General features: G+C 54.8%; 1 long non-coding RNA gene across 5 annotated transcripts in view; it reads left to right on the top strand.

Moving 5' to 3' along the window:
* Positions 1–10,868, top strand: part of CTTN (cortactin) — a 40,321-nt gene extending 29,453 nt beyond the window's left edge. For all 5 annotated transcript variants that reach the window (XR_010147269.1, XR_008538087.2, XR_001707392.4 and 2 more), the window contains 5 exons: positions 2,759–2,907; positions 5,500–5,589; positions 7,410–7,587; positions 7,956–8,027; positions 9,333–10,868. This is a non-coding gene — a long non-coding RNA (cortactin). The remainder of the gene's footprint in view (positions 1–2,758; positions 2,908–5,499; positions 5,590–7,409; positions 7,588–7,955; positions 8,028–9,332) is intronic.
* The last annotated feature ends 4,254 nt before the right edge of the window (positions 10,869–15,122 follow it).

A 15,122-nucleotide genomic window follows, 5' to 3' on the forward strand; every position in this document is an offset into this window, starting at 1 on the left:
CAGGCGCCTGTAGTCCCAGCTACTCGGGAGGCTGAGACAGGAGAATGGCGTGAACCCAGGAGGCGGAGCTTGCAGTGAGCGGAGTTTGCGCCACTGCACTCCAGCCTGGATGACAGAGTGAGACTCCGTCTCAAAAAAAAAAAAAAAAAGAGAGAGAGGAATGGTTTATTTATTTATTTATTTTGAGACCGGGTCTTGCTGTGTCATCCAGGCAGGACTGCTGCCTCAGTCTCCTGGGCTCAAGCAGTACTCTTGCCTCAGCCTCTGGAGTAGCTGGAACTGTAAGCGCATGCCCCCATGCCCAGTTAAATTTTTTTTTTTTTTGAGACGGAGTATCACTTTGTTGCCCAGGCTGGAGTGCAGTGGCGCGAACTCGGCTCACTGCAAGCTCCGCCTCCCATCCCGGGTTCACGGCATTCTCCTGCCTCAAGCCTCCGGAGTAGCTGGGACTACAGGCGCCTGCCACCACGCCCGGCTAATTTTTTTGTTGTTGTTGCTATTTTTTAGTAGAGACGGGGTTTCACCGTGTTAGCCAGGATGGTCTCGATCTCCTGACCTCATGATCTGCCCGCCTTTGCCTCCCAAAGTGCTGGGATTACAGGCATGAGCCACTGTGCCCGGCCAAATTTTTTTATCTTTAGTAGAGATGAGGTCTCACTGTGTTGCCCAGGCTGGTCTTGAATTCCTGAGCTCAAGTGATCCACCTGCCTCAGCCTCTCAAAGTGCTGGGATTACAGGCATGAGCGACATTGGAAAGTTATTAATTGGTTCACTTAAAAAGAATAAACCTTGGCCGAGTGTGGTGGCTCACACCTGTAATCCCAGCACTCTGGGAGGCCGAGGTGGGTGGATCACCTGAGGTCAGGAGTTTGAGACCAGACTGGCCAACATGGTGAAACCCTGTCTCTACTAAAGATACAAAAAGTAGCTGGGCATGGTGGTCCACGCCTATAATCCCAGCTACTCAGAAGACTGAGGTACGAGAATTGCTTGAACCTGGAGGCAGAGGTTGCAGTGAGCCTTGATTGCGCCACTGCACTCCAGCCTGGGCGACAAGAGCTAAACTCCATCTCAAAAAATAAAAATAATAATACAACTGGCCATGCACAGTGGCTCATTCCTGTAATCCCAGCACTTAGTGAGAAGACCGGCATTGTTTTGTTTTGTAAATCTCTTTAATAGAAGATGGCTGCACTCTCACATCTGCCTCTGCAGTCTATCGATGTTACGTTGTTTAGGAAGAACATGTGGAATCACCTAGGTAGGCGATTGGGAAAGGGAGGAGTGTTTGTAACCTTGAGGGCAGCGTGAGTGTCCTTCTGCGACGCCGCCCAAGCGTGCCAGGCAGTGGTGGTCCTGCAGGCCGGCTCCTCTGGCCCTGTGAGGGACTCGCTACCCACTGTGCTTGGGCAGCACTGTGTGTTGGTCATTTGGAAAATGCTGGGTCTCTGAGTTGTGCTCGTCTTCCAGTTGTGGACACTTCTCATTACACAATACCAAAAAAAATCACATTTGCTGTCATCATCGCTTTCATCTGCAGAGGCTGAGTGGAAATCAGCATGTTCATGTGGCAGCCTCACATTTTTCAAAATTCTGTCTTTTACTTGAAAGCTGGAATTTTCCTGTTGGCAACAAATACTCCAGTAATTTTTCTTGACACAATAGGCTTAGTTCATTCACTTGGAAGAAAACTGTTGCCAGATACCCAGCTTTGCATAACCATAGTTGGACTGTCAGTTGTTATTTCAGGGAAAAACGCTATTCCATGAAAAAACAGTCAACTTGCAGCTCTCATGGTTCCATTCATGTTCCTTGAAACACAGACAGCCACCGCCGCAGTCCTGGACACAGCAGGGAAGGCTCATGTGTCTTCCCACTTTTTTTTTTTTTTTGAGACAGAGTCTCGCTCTGTCGCGAGACTGGAGTGCAGTGGCACAATCTTGGCTCACTGCAACCCCTGCCTCCCAGGTTCAAGCGATTCTCCTGCCTCAGCCTCCCGAGTAGCTGGGATTACAGGCGCCTGCCACCAAGCCCAGCTAATTTTTCTATTTTTAGTAGAGACAGGGTTTCACCACGTTGGCCAGGATGGTCTCGATCTCTTGACCTCGTGATCCGCCCACCTTAGCCTCCCAAAGTGCTGGAATTACAGGTGTGAGCCACCATGCCCGGCCATATTCCCCACTTTTGACTTAAATTTTTATCATTTTTTCTTAATAGACATGGGGTCTCACTGTCTTTCCCAGGCTGGTCTCAAACTCCTGATCTCAGTCTTCCCGTCTCAACCTCCCAAAGTGCTGGGATTACAGGCATGAGCCACTGCCCTCTTTTCCATTTTTGTCACACACAATATAAAAAAATGTATACTCTGGTTGAGATTTACTATACTCAGTATACGTCAATTACAGTATACATCAGTACCTTAACTGCTTTATCAAGGACAGATGTCTTTAAGGGAAATTGGCTGTTTTTATTTAAAAAGGTGAGTGTGGTGGTGAAGATACCGTCTTATTTAGAGATCTTCCTGATGCCAGGCTTAGGGGGATTGCCAGTCCCACCAGGTACGCAGTGCCCTGTGGCAGGCGCCCAGTGTTGGCTCCGGACCAGTGGGCTGACCTGGCAGCTGCAAGAACCTTTCCCTCCTCGGGGGTTAGGGGGATGACCGGTTCCTGGGGAGATCACTCTGTGTGGGTGGGGCTGTTGTCCAGGAGCAGTGTTTTTGCTGTGCTCAAGGCACACGTCCTCCCTCCTTCCTCTATAGTGACCAGCAAAACAAGTAACATCAGAGCTAACTTTGAAAACCTCGCTAAGGAGAAAGAGCAGGAGGACAGGCGGAAGGCGGAGGCGGAGAGAGCCCAGCGGATGGCCAAGGAGCGGCAGGAGCAGGAAGAGGCCAGGAGGAAGCTGGAGGTGAGCGGCAAGGAGTGGGCCGCAGCGCACCCTCCCTGGGACCTGTGCCGAGGGGATTGGGAGCTCTGGGGCCTGGGCGGGGCTTATTCTCTCCTGGCCAGGTTTTCCTTGGAAGGCATGTTTAACTCTCCTTTAAGGCTCTCCATTAAGGCACTTGTCACTTGCAGCCACACATAGGCTGAGTCTCTGGCCACAATGCTCCAGGCAGCCGGCTAGCGCTATCCTGGTCTTGCCGGTCCAGCCCCAGGACCCGCCAACCTGCCCTGCCCTCTGTCCCTGAGCTGACAGCAGAGTCTTGTCGGCTTCCACCTCCACGGGGCTCCTGTCCAAATGTCAGCCTGAGTCTCTTCTCACCCATCCCCCTCTGGAAGCCCCTCCTTTCCCAGGTGGAAGTTTGGGGTTTGGAGGGGACTCTGTGCAGAGGCAGCCTGCTCTTGGGGCCTGCTTCTGCTTGGCCAGCCCAGCCCCGCTCACCCAAGCCCCTGGGCTGTGGAGAAGCGCTCCCAGAGAAAGATGCCAGAAGCGCACCCCTGGCAGGGGCGGAGCACGAGCCTGTGTCTGGGTGCTTTGGGTCTAGCCTGGGTGGCTTGCCACCGACAAGGACTTTCCTTGTGCTCAGCTGGATCAGGGGGTTGTGAATAGAGCCTGAGGCCTACAGATGTGTGTGTGTGAAGTTACCAGGTGTGGTTCTGCAGCTGGGGCGTCTGCAGTGTGGGGCAGGCCCAGCCTGTCTGGAAGCCTGGGCTTCTCCTATCCACCCCAGGCCCTGCCCCTGCCCCTGCAGGGCCACACAGGACGTGCTACTTTGGGTGTTTAACCTGTGGATGGCATCAGGTGACGTGGGAATTTACAACTGTCCTGTTGGGGTCAAGCAAGGCCATAGATGCCAGGAACCGTGCTAGGGTCTCAAGACCAGGGGTGGTTTTCTCTTCAACAAGACAAGACAGCACTACCATTGTTCCCGTTAGAGCAAGGCCGCCTGCAGAGGGAGAGGAGGGAAGGGGTTTGGAGTGGACACCTGGGGTTCAGATCCTGCCTGGGCAGCTCCCTGGCTGGTGTGCCTGTGCCTGCCACCTCACCCTCAGACTCAGCGTCTGGCACTGGAGCCCACAGGCTGTCAGTGAGTTTCCTGTTGCTGCCATAGTCACCACCACACACAGCACACAGCTAGTGTCTTATAGCCCTGGAGGTCAGAAGTCCTCAAAGATGTCAGCAGGGCTGTGTTCCTCCTGGTGGCCCCTCGGCCCTGTCTTCCCATCTCCAGCCTCTGCTTTTGTTGTCACCGCCCCTCCTCTGTCCCTCACACTCCTGCCTCCCTCCTCTCAGGACCTTGTGATTACATTGGGTCCACCCAGGCAGTCCAGAGTTCTCCCCATCACAGAACCCTTAGTTTCATCACATACACAGTCCCTCCCCATGGGGTCTGGGGACTGCGATGTCAGCAGCTTTGAGGGGCTATTATCCTACCCCAGTTCATCCTTTGGCCCCTAAAGCTTCATGTCCATCCCATGTGCAAACATACTCAGCCCATTTTAAGGTCCCCAAAGTCTCAACCCATTGCAGCATCAACTCAGACTCCCAAATCTGTGCCTAAACTATCTAATCGTGTGTGGGCGAGAATGAGCTGTGGCCCAGTCCCGGCACTGTCGCGTCACTGCCTGTGTGATCTTGGCCTCAGAGCACACCTGCCCCTCGAATCCTGCCTGGGTGCTGGTGGGATCTGAGGCTTGGTGCTCCAGCTCACCTGCCTCTCGTATCCTGCCTGTGTGCTAGTGGGATCTGAGACTTGGTGCTTCAGCTCACCTGGCCCTCGGATCCTGCCTGGGTGCTGGGGGGATCTGAGACTTTTCGTGCTCCAGCTCACCTGCGCCTTGGATCCTGCCTGGATGCTGGTGGGATCTGAGGCTTGGGGCTCCAGCTCCCCTGCCCCTCGGATCCTGCCTAGGTGCTGGTGGGATCTGAGGCTTGGTGCTCCAGCTCCCCTGCCCCTCGGATCCTGCCTGGGTGCTGGGGGGATCTGAGACTTTTCGTGCTCCAGCTCACCTGCGCCTTGGATCCTGCCTGGATGCTGGTGGGATCTGAGGCTTGGGGCTCCAGCTCCCCTGCCCCTCAGATCCTGCCTAGGTGCTGGTGGGATCTGAGGCTTGGTGCTCCAGCTCCCCTGCCCCTCGGATCCTGCCTGGGTGCTGGGGGGATCTGAGACTTTTCGTGCTCCAGCTCACCTGCGCCTTGGATCCTGCCTGGATGCTGGTGGGATCTGAGGCTTGGGGCTCCAGCTCCCCTGCCCCTCGGATCCTGCCTAGGTGCTGGTGGGATCTGAGGCTTGGTGCTCCAGCTCCCCTGCCCCTCGGATCCTGCCTGGGTGCTGGTGGGATCTGAGACTTGGTGCTCCAGCTCCCCTGCCCCTCGGATCCTGCCGGGGTGCTGGTGGGATCTGAGGCTTGGTGCTCCAGCTCAGCCTTGGTGTGGGTGTTTTCCGCTCCTTTCCCCAGAGCATGCCTAGAGCTTGCGCACGATCTTCTGAAACACGGCAGGCGTGACAATGCAGAGTGTCATGGCAGCATTCTGATTGCTGTTTGTTTTCAATCACAGGAGCAAGCCAGAGCCAAAACGCAAACGCCCCCTGCGTCGCCCGCACCTCAGCCAACCGAGGAGAGGCTGCCCTCGAGCCCCATCTATGAGGTTGGTGTCTTTGGTGTTTGAATGAGCGTGAGTGACTTACTGCCAGAACCCAGGTCCTGTTTGTGGAGTGGAGGAAGCCCTTGCAGGCAGGCAGTGTGGCGTGGGTGTAGAGGGCATCGCTGCATTCCACGCCCGGAGAGGGGTGGGCCAGGAGCGCCTGGGGGGTGGGTGACATGCCTCAGTGCTGTCAGGGGATAGCTGTGCAGGCCCACATACCATCCTTTCACCCCTCTGCAGCCTGTTGTAGTCTGGCCACTGTCACTGCAGTCCCTGCTGGAGTCACCTGCTATCAGATAATCAGATGGGGGTGTCTTCACCCCACTTGCTCTCTGCTGTGCAGGACGCCGCTTCACTCCTTAATGGCAATGCTGCCCTCCTTCATCACTGAGCCCCTGCCTCCTGCACAATCTGCCTTCTATACCTGCCCCATTCAGCTCTCCAGCCTTGCAGCCCCTCATGAGTGTGGCTGCAGACATGCTGTCCAGCCCCTCCCTGTGCTGCTGACCCCCTCTCATGGGTCCCCCAGTGTTCCGTCCCCATCCCTGAGTTACGGAGCCACCTGCCGATGCCCTGCCCATCCCTGACTTTGGGTCTCCTGCTCCCCGCCAGCACCTCTGCGCTAACCACACCCTCTACCTGTAACCACCTCTCCTGTCCCCAGCCCTTGCCCTTTCTCCATCCCATGGCCATCATCCTGGTCTATGCATTCATCTCTGCTCGCCCAGGAGCCAGTCAGTTACAGGGGTCACACTCCAGACCATGGTAGTTCAGGAGCCCAGAGAGAGCCCTGGAGACAGGCCGGGTCTGGGATCTGGGCCTCACTGGCCGTGGCCTTGTCACCACCCGACTGTCCCTCCTTGGCTATGCTGCTGCCTGCTGCCTTTACCCTGCCGGGCCCTGGGGGGATGTGGTAAGTGAGGCCTTGCAGCTTGTCAGGAACCGGCCTCCCCCTCTAGTCCCTCCCCTTGGCAGCCAGCGCCATCTGCCTCAAGGAAGCTCCGACCCTGCCCCTCCCGTGCAGTTCAGCCCTTGTGTGGTTCCCGGTGCCTGTGCTGAGGGTGGAGTCGCTCTCCCTGCCCGATTACTCTCCCTGGCTAGCAGCTCTCCACCACCGGCTCTTCCCAGATCTCCTGGGTGCGCGGTTCTGAGCTGTCGGCATTGCTTTCTTTCAGTCACTGCTGGTGACATCAGGTGGACCCTGGTCAGAAACATTGATTAAAGCCACTGTCGGTGATGAGCAGTTCAGAATTTTCGCTGGGGCTCCGAAGCGGCAGTGGTTATAGATAGAGAGGTGTTCCACTGCGCACCTTTGTAGTTGAATGTGATTCTTTGGCGATGCCCTGTCTGCAGGCTCAGCTGCTCTGGAGCCATGTGGTGAAGCCGCTGTCAGGCAGGGCCAGGGTCGAGCAGCACAGGCAGGAGGGTGGCCGTTCAGCCCAAGGGTGCCTTGTGTGGCCTTGGAGATGAGGCCTAAAAAAAGAAATCAGCCAAATTAACCCAACAAAGACAGGCTCTACCCCCAGGCAACAGTGTGGGCAGGGGCGTGTCTCCTAACCTGCTGTGTGGGCGTGGTTATTGCAGGACTGGAGTGTCGGTGGTGAGGACCTGGTCATCATCGGGAAGGAAATGGCATGTGGGCACTCACCACCATGGTGAACACACCGGCAGGCCTGGCCTTCCTATACCGTGTCTGTTTTCTCAGTCCTGGCTGGGACTGAGAATTAGATGGCCCGTGGGTTTCTGCTGGCTGTGGCAGTACAGCTACTGCTCTCTAGAAGCCAGCATGGGCCCCGTGCCATGTGCATGTGACCCTTCCCCAGGATGCGGCTTCCTTCAAGGCAGAGCTGAGCTACAGAGGCCCTGTGAGTGGGACGGAGCCGGAGCCCGTGTACAGCATGGAGGCCGCTGACTACCGAGAGGCCAGCAGCCAGCAGGGCCTGGCCTATGCCACAGAGGCTGTCTATGAAAGCGCAGAGGCCCCGGGCCACTATCCCGCAGGTACTGGGGCCCCACGCTGCAGCGCCCTGCCCAGGGCAGGGAGCTCCCGGGACATCCTGCTCGACCTGTGGCGTCGTTGCGAGGAGCATGGGTTTCCCACTGACACGCCTTTGCTTGCTTGCTATAGGGTCTTCTTGTCCCTGGAGGGAAGTGCTCTAGGCACATTTGGGGCATCGGCTCCTGTGCTGGGTCCCAGGAAGATCCCCATTGTGCTGGGGAGGGGTGGGCAGGGGCAGAGGAAGGGAGGGTTTCAGCTGCCGTCCTGTGTCCTTGAGACAAAATCTTAGGAAGTGTTGTCTAAAACTTGAGAAGGCTGGGAACCTGTGTGGGACTTTGTATTGTTCAGCTCTGTCATGGCTTTCTTTTAGAGGACAGCACCTACGATGAGTACGAGAATGATCTGGGGATCACAGCCGTCGCCCTGTACGACTACCAGGCTGGTGAGCGGCCTGCAAAAGCACTTGGAGGGGAGACCCAGGCAGCTGCGCCTGCCTCTGCTTGTTTTCTGAGAATTCACTTCTCTAGCGTTGTTAGTTTTAGAAATAATTTATGTTGAGATAATTTCAGAGATATAGAAAAGTTGCAGGTATAGTGCCAAGAACTCCCATGTTCCCTACCCGGATTCCATCTCTGCACACACACGCACACACCCTGTTATCTTTAGTATTCTCTGAACCCTTGGAGAGCTGCAGGGGTGCTGCCACCCCCAAAGACTCCAGCGTGTTTCCCAAGATCAAAGATGCTGTCCCACAGGGACACCCCACCCTCCAGGTGAGGGGGCCGCACAGATGCCTTGATGTTCGAGACCCCATTCCTGCCTGTCCTGCCCCAGCCGCCAGCTCCCGTGTGGCCTGCGCGTTCCCCTGAGTTCCCTTTGCGGCCTTGGCAGTTTAAGAGCAGCCTCAGCTCCTGGGCTGGCCTCAGCCGCCCACCCCGTGTTCCCTCAGGGCCAGGCTGAGCTGTGCTCTGGTGGCGGTGAGGTCTTGGAGACCATGCGGTGGGGCTCTCTGCTGGGCCGCATAGCATCCACTTGTCCCTCTGTCTCAGCCACCACCTGGTCCACAAAGTCACCACCACCCCTCTGCAGTTGACAAGCATCTTACGGGTGGCGTGGGATTCCCCTCAGAACCCCCGGCCTCTGCCTCTTGAGTGCTTCCCGTTTGCAACTTTGCATCAGCGCGGAAGCTGGCGTTCTACCATAAGTGAGCGCTGGCTGTCCCCGTTCAGTGCCTTTTGCACACGTGCATTTGCATGCACGCATGTGGGTGTGTCTGTGGCATCTCGGCACCTGTGCGTGGATTCTCATCACCGTGGCTTTTGCCCTCCATTCCCATTTCAGCCATCACCTCGGGCTTCTCTCCGGGTGTCCCCTGGCTGTCCTTCCACTGCGGCCTCCGCAGCCCATCTCCCCACCCCCTCCACAGACACGTCTGCCAGAGAGAGGGGAAGGGAGGGCGGGCGGGGCCGGAGTTATGTGGTGGAAACCTGCTCCTGAGGAAGGGGTCCGGGTGGGGTTGGTGCTTGTGTGAAGGGCTCTGTGCCTCTTTGTACTCTCTCGGTTCATGTTCACAAATCCTGGCCTTGGTGGCATGGCAGAGGCAGCAGGAGCCTCTGCGGTGGCCCGCATCTCTGCAGGGGGCATCTCTGAGCAGGCTGCCTGGGAGCTTGCTCTGGGTTGTGCTTTTTTTCTGGCAGACCAGGAAACGCTTGCACTTCAGCATCTTTCTCTGTGTTCTCTTCCCCAGCGGGCGATGATGAGATCTCATTTGACCCTGATGACATCATCACCAACATCGAGATGATTGATGACGGCTGGTGGCGCGGGGTGTGCAAGGGCCGGTACGGGCTCTTCCCAGCCAACTATGTGGAGCTGCGGCAGTAGGGCCCCCAGCCCCCCGGAGCTGCGCCCTGGATCCTCACACTACAGATCAGGCCTTCTTTGGTTCTTGGGTGGTTTTGGGTTTTTTCTGTTTTTTTTTTTTTTGAAGGTGGGGAGGGGAATATACACATTGCTTTTATATTTAATACTTTTGCTGATGCTTTTGAAAATGTTTATGCCACAGAATTTGCTAATATATTGTAATCACATTCCTTAGGAGGACTTTGGTAATTGGTTTTATGCATTGATGGTTTTTTTTTTCTTTTTTGCCAAATTGACTGTCACGCGGCAGCTTCAGGGAGCTCGCATTCTCTTGTGTGCGTGTTGCCCTCGTGCCCATCAAGTGCAGTCGGGACCTCCCAGGACAAGCACGAGGCCTCAGGTCGGCCCTGTGGCGGGTAGGCAGGAAGGACTGTCCCAGACGAGGGGCCTCCTCTAGAGTCTCACTGCTGGGGAGGAGAGGACTGGGCCTGATGGAAGTTAACCCGGAGCTAAGTCACCCAGAGCACAGGAGCTGCCATGTCAGATGGGAAATCTGCCTATGTCATACCGTGACAGCCCGCAGGATCAGGTGACTTCTAGCAGAGACCCTGGTTTTTTTCCTGTGCCCACTCCAGCTTGTCCTCATCTCTACCCATCCCCTGATGCCCAGGTTGCCGGGAGGGCTGCTGGGAGCCTCTCCTGCCCCCGCCGGGCAGTGTCACTGAGTCCTTGAAATCCTCCCCTGCCCCGCGGGTCTCTGGATTGGGACGCACAGTGCAGTTGAGGTCTGCGTCGGGCTTGGCTTTTCACAGAGGCTGATGTCTTAACTGTCACCCATATGGTCCCTGGGCCACCGGGCAGCCTGGGGCGGTGTGTGTGCCATGTCACAGCATGGCCTCTCGGCCTTGGGAAGGAAGGCAGTGCCTGCTCTGCTGTGAGCCGCCAGGAACCCTCCTCCTGTCAATGGGGGTGTAGTATTTTTGCCAAAATATCATGTTCAATTACAGTAGTTTGATCAGTTGAAGGCTAGAAGTGTGAAGTGCAGATGAGTGTGTGTTCTTCCCCAAGGTCCCCCCACAGCTCCAGGACACCGCTGTCCTGGCATTTGTGGCCACTCACTTTGTAGGAAACTCATCTCCTTCCTGAGGAGCCGGGAGGCTGGACCAGTCCCGTCGTGCAGTCAGGTGGGCGGTGTGTCTTTCCAGAAGGTCACGTGGAAATGTCTCGGGACTTGGGTCCCGGAGTGCCCATGAAGCGTGTTTTTGCTCCTGAGGTGCATTTTCTCATCATCCTTGCTTTACCACAATGAGCAATGAGGTCGGGTTTTATATGCAACTTATTGTATCTGAATTCCTGTAGCACACCTCATAGGTATGATTTTTTTAAATTAAAGAATTCAGAATAAACTTTTTTTGATCCACTTGCGTGATTTGCTTTGGTCTGTGGTCACTCCGTTCTGCAGTGGAAGCTGCGTCGACACTCTCGGTGTCCTGCGCCCCGGACCTGGGCTGGCGGAGGCTCTCCCGCCGTCCAGTGCGTCTCGCGCGTTCTGTTCTGGCTTTAGACCGAACCGTACGTTCCCTTTTCAGTGTTCCTTCAAAGGTGCTGCTTATGAACTGAAATGTGTTTACTCTGGCAGATGATTCCGTTTTTTGCACAAAGGTTCCAAGCAAAATAAAACACTCTGTGCTTAAAAGTCATTTCTGAATTACAGTTCTCAAATCCTGAGAGGGATTTTGCTCCCAGTCTCGTTTTGCTCAGGGGCACCAGAAGTTAAAGGCTAAGGGGAACAGTGGCACTGAGGGAGCAGGTGTGCCCTCGGGAGCCGGGGGTGCTGGGGAGCTGGGTTCCGGCTCACACTTCTGCCCATCAGGTGCTCCCAGGGAGCTTTCGGCTGCACGATATGCCTGCTACCCCTTCCAACCTGGGTGGTGACGGAGCACTGCCTCCTCCCTTGGGCTGTCCCACACCTGCCTCTGGCTTAGGAAACAGTGCCTCTGCCAGCTCTGCCCACAGGAGCCTAACGTGAGAGTGCCCCTGCCCTCCTGCCACAACCGGGCTGCTGTGGGTTCTGCATCACAGGGTTGCAGCCCTAACGGCGAGCCCCGTCCCACACAGGGCCTGTCTGCTGGGTGAGATTGCAGCCACCTGCAGGGAGCTGAGTCCTGAAGAAATGAGGCATGAAGGCTTGTGAACCAGGGGAAAGTCCCAGCCGGGGTGGGCAGACGGGGTCGGGGGCTGGAGGACAGGGTGTGACGAAGGGAGGGGGCCATGCAGAAAGGGCCCCCGCTGGCCCACTGTCTGCCCAGTCGGTCTGTGCCTGTGCCGCCTGCGGATGAGCATGGCAGGGGCTCAACAGGAGCGGGGCACATCTTGAGTGGGTCTGTGTTTCTGTTCTATTGGTGGCCAAGCGTGGCCTGGCAGCTTGAGTGCCTGGAGCCAACCACCTGAATCTTAGCCGCTTTCTTTTTAGATGTGGTTGGGGTCTTTTGTTTCTGTTTTTTGAGAAAGGGTCTTGCTCTTTCGCCCAGGCTGGAGTGCAGTGGCGTGATCTCCGCTCCTGCAACCTGTGCACCCAGGGCTCAAGCAATCCTCCCACCTCAGCCTCCCAAGTAGCTGGGACTACAGGTGCACGCCACCACACCTGGCTACTTTTTGTATTTTTAGTAGGGACGTGGTTTCACCATGTTGCCCAGGCTGGTCTAGAACTTCTGACCTCAAGTGATCTACCTGCCTCGGCCCCCCGAAGTGCTGGGATTACAGGGATGAGCCACCGTGCCCAGCGTAGATGTGGTCGTTTTAATGTCAGCTCACCGTGCCTTCTGTCTCAAAGTTGGATTCACTCCCCAGGTCCCCTCTGGCCTGAAGAACAGCCTAGGGGCATGCTTGCCTGGGAGCAGCTTGCTCTCAGCCTGCTGGAGGAGGGAGGGCAGGACATGGACGTGCTTTTCTCTCTTGGTGCCCAGACATGGAAAACGATTTTGTGGCACATAGGGAGCCGTCGGCACACAGGCACCTCCAAGAGCCACTGGAGCCACTGCTGGCCACTCTGGGCGCTCAGATGTGGGCACAGCGTGGAGAGTGCTTTGTCGGGGTGAAAATGCTTACTTTGCTCCTGGAAGATATGCTGGCGAATGCTTCTTCAACCCAAGATGTTCAGAGAGCGGCTGACATGGTATTAACTGTGCGCATACTGTGTGCTGGGCCTTGGAGGGGAGATGTTGAGTAAGAGAGATGGCTCAGCACTGGGGAAGCTGACACAATAAATCTGATTCCACCACTGTGCTGATTTTTATTTTTTTAATCAATTTATTCTTTTTGAGACAGAGTCTTGCTCTGTTGCCCAGGCTGGAGTGCAATGGCACAATCTCAGCTCACTGCAACCTCCACCTGCCAGGTTCAAGCAGTTCTGCCTCAGCCTCCCGAGTAGCTGGGACTACAGGTGTGCATCACCACGCCTGGCTAATTTTTGTATTTTTAGTAGAGACAGTTTTGCCATGTTGGCCAGGCTGGTCTCAAACTCCTGACCTCAGGTGATCAGCCTGCCTCAGCCTTACAAAGTGCTGGGATTACAGGCGCGAAGCCACCGCGCCCAGCCCCCACCACTGTGTTTAATTCTAACCAAGGAGAAGAGGAAGTTCTGAAAGGAGAACAAGGAGATCTGAGAACACGGCTCGGGCCTGGCCAGGGGCCTCCTCTCAGAGGAAAGCTCTCCCTGTTGCGTCCCTCCACGCCAGGGCCTGCGTGGAGTGGGCACGGTTTTTGATACCTGCCTTGCTGACCTTCAGCTCCGATTTCTTCATCTGAAAGTGAGGATAAAAGAATTAACCCCTCTTTCTAGTCAGATGCCTGCTAGATCCATTTACCTGCTTGAATTTGAGATGTATTGGCAGGATACACCTCCACAGTCTGATGGAACACACTGAAGATATCTGAACAACAAAAGGTAACAATAGATTTTAATAATTTTTACTTGTTTTGCCTGAAACATGAGGATTCTCCCCTTTTCTCATCTCAGTCCCATGTTTTTTGGTTTTGGGGTTTGAGACGGAGTCTCACTCTGTTGCCCAGGCTGGAGTGCAGTGGCACAATCTGAGGTCACTGAAGCCTCCGCCTCCCAAGTTCAAGCAATTCTCCTGCCTCAGCCTCCTGAGTAGCTGGGATTACAGGCACCTGCCATCATGCCTGGCTAATTTTTGTATTTTTAGTTAAGATGGGGTTTCACTGTGTTGGCCAGGCTGGTCTTGAACTCCTGGCCTCAAGTGATCTACCTGCCTCAGCCTCCCAAAGTGCTGGAATTACAGGTGTGAGTCACCGCACCCGGCCCCTCAGTCCTGTGTTTTGAATTCTGTTGTTTCTTTTCTCCCATTTTCCCTCTGATTATTTCTTCTGACCTGTTTGACCTCCCATGGGAAGACGAGCTCTGCTTTTGTTGATGATTGTGAAAATGCACACAGACAGCAACATAGTCAAAGAATTGTATGTTGTGTGATAAGGTGCTTTTTTTTCCTACCTACTGTCATTGTTATAATAGTGCTTCTTGGATTAAAAACCATTTGAGACAGCTCCATTGTCATTTGTGAGCTGTCAGCTTGGCCCAACTTAGCTATCTCTGGATTTAATGTTTGTCCATATTTTCTGTGAATTACACCTCCTGCTATTACCTAGGAATAGAGCTGTCCCTCGGTACCTGCAGGGGATTGGGCCCAGGACCTCCCTCCTGTACCCAAATCTGCACATACTCAAGTCCCCCAGTCCCCTGCAGAACCCACATCTATGAAAAGTTGGCCTTGTGTGTGCAGGCTTTGCATTCTGTGAATACTATATTTTTTGTTGTTTTCGAGACAGGGTCCCTGTCACTCAGGCTGGAGTGCAGTGGAGTGACACCATCATAGCTCACAGCAGCTTCCACCTCCCTCACTCAAGCAATTTCCTATCTCAGCCTTCCGAGTAGCTGGGACCACAGGTGCACACCTGCCATGCCTGGCTAATTTTTTTTTTTAGATCTTTGTAGAGACGGCATCTCACTATGTTACCCAGGCTGGTCTTGAACTCCTGGCCTCAAGCCATCCTCCTGCCTCAGCCTCCGGAAGTGCTGGGATTACAAGTGTAAACCACTATGCCCAGCCCGAATACTGTATTTTTTATATGTTTGGTTGAAAAAATATGCGTATAAGTGGACGCTCACAGTTCACACCCTTGTTCAAAGGTCAGTTGTGTTCTCCTGAGTAGGTTGTGTGAATGAGATGCACGTGAGTCCCTGCAGGCCCAATCTCCCTCTGGTGGGCAGAATCCTGGCCTCCCAAAGATGTCTAGATCCTAATCCCCAGAACCTGTGATGATGTTACCCCGCATGGCCAAGGAGAATTAGGTAGCAGATGGAATTAATGTTTCTAATCAGCTGGCCTTCAAATTGGGAGATTATCTTTTCAGCACATGGCACTGGGAAAGTGAAATTCACATGCGAAAGAGTGATGTTGGTCCCTTACCTTTCACCAGACAGAAAAATTAACTGAAAATGGATTAAAGACCAAAACACAAGACCTAAATCTATAAAACTCTTAGAAGTAAACGGGGAAAGCTTCATGACATTCATGATTTGGCAATGATTTCTTAGATACGCAACCAAAAGCACAGACAACGAAAGGAAAAATAGCTAAGTTGGGCCGAGCGT

This window comes from Pan troglodytes, chromosome 9 (genome assembly GCF_028858775.2).
Source record: "Pan troglodytes isolate AG18354 chromosome 9, NHGRI_mPanTro3-v2.0_pri, whole genome shotgun sequence".
Taxonomy (NCBI): domain Eukaryota; kingdom Metazoa; phylum Chordata; class Mammalia; order Primates; family Hominidae; genus Pan; species Pan troglodytes.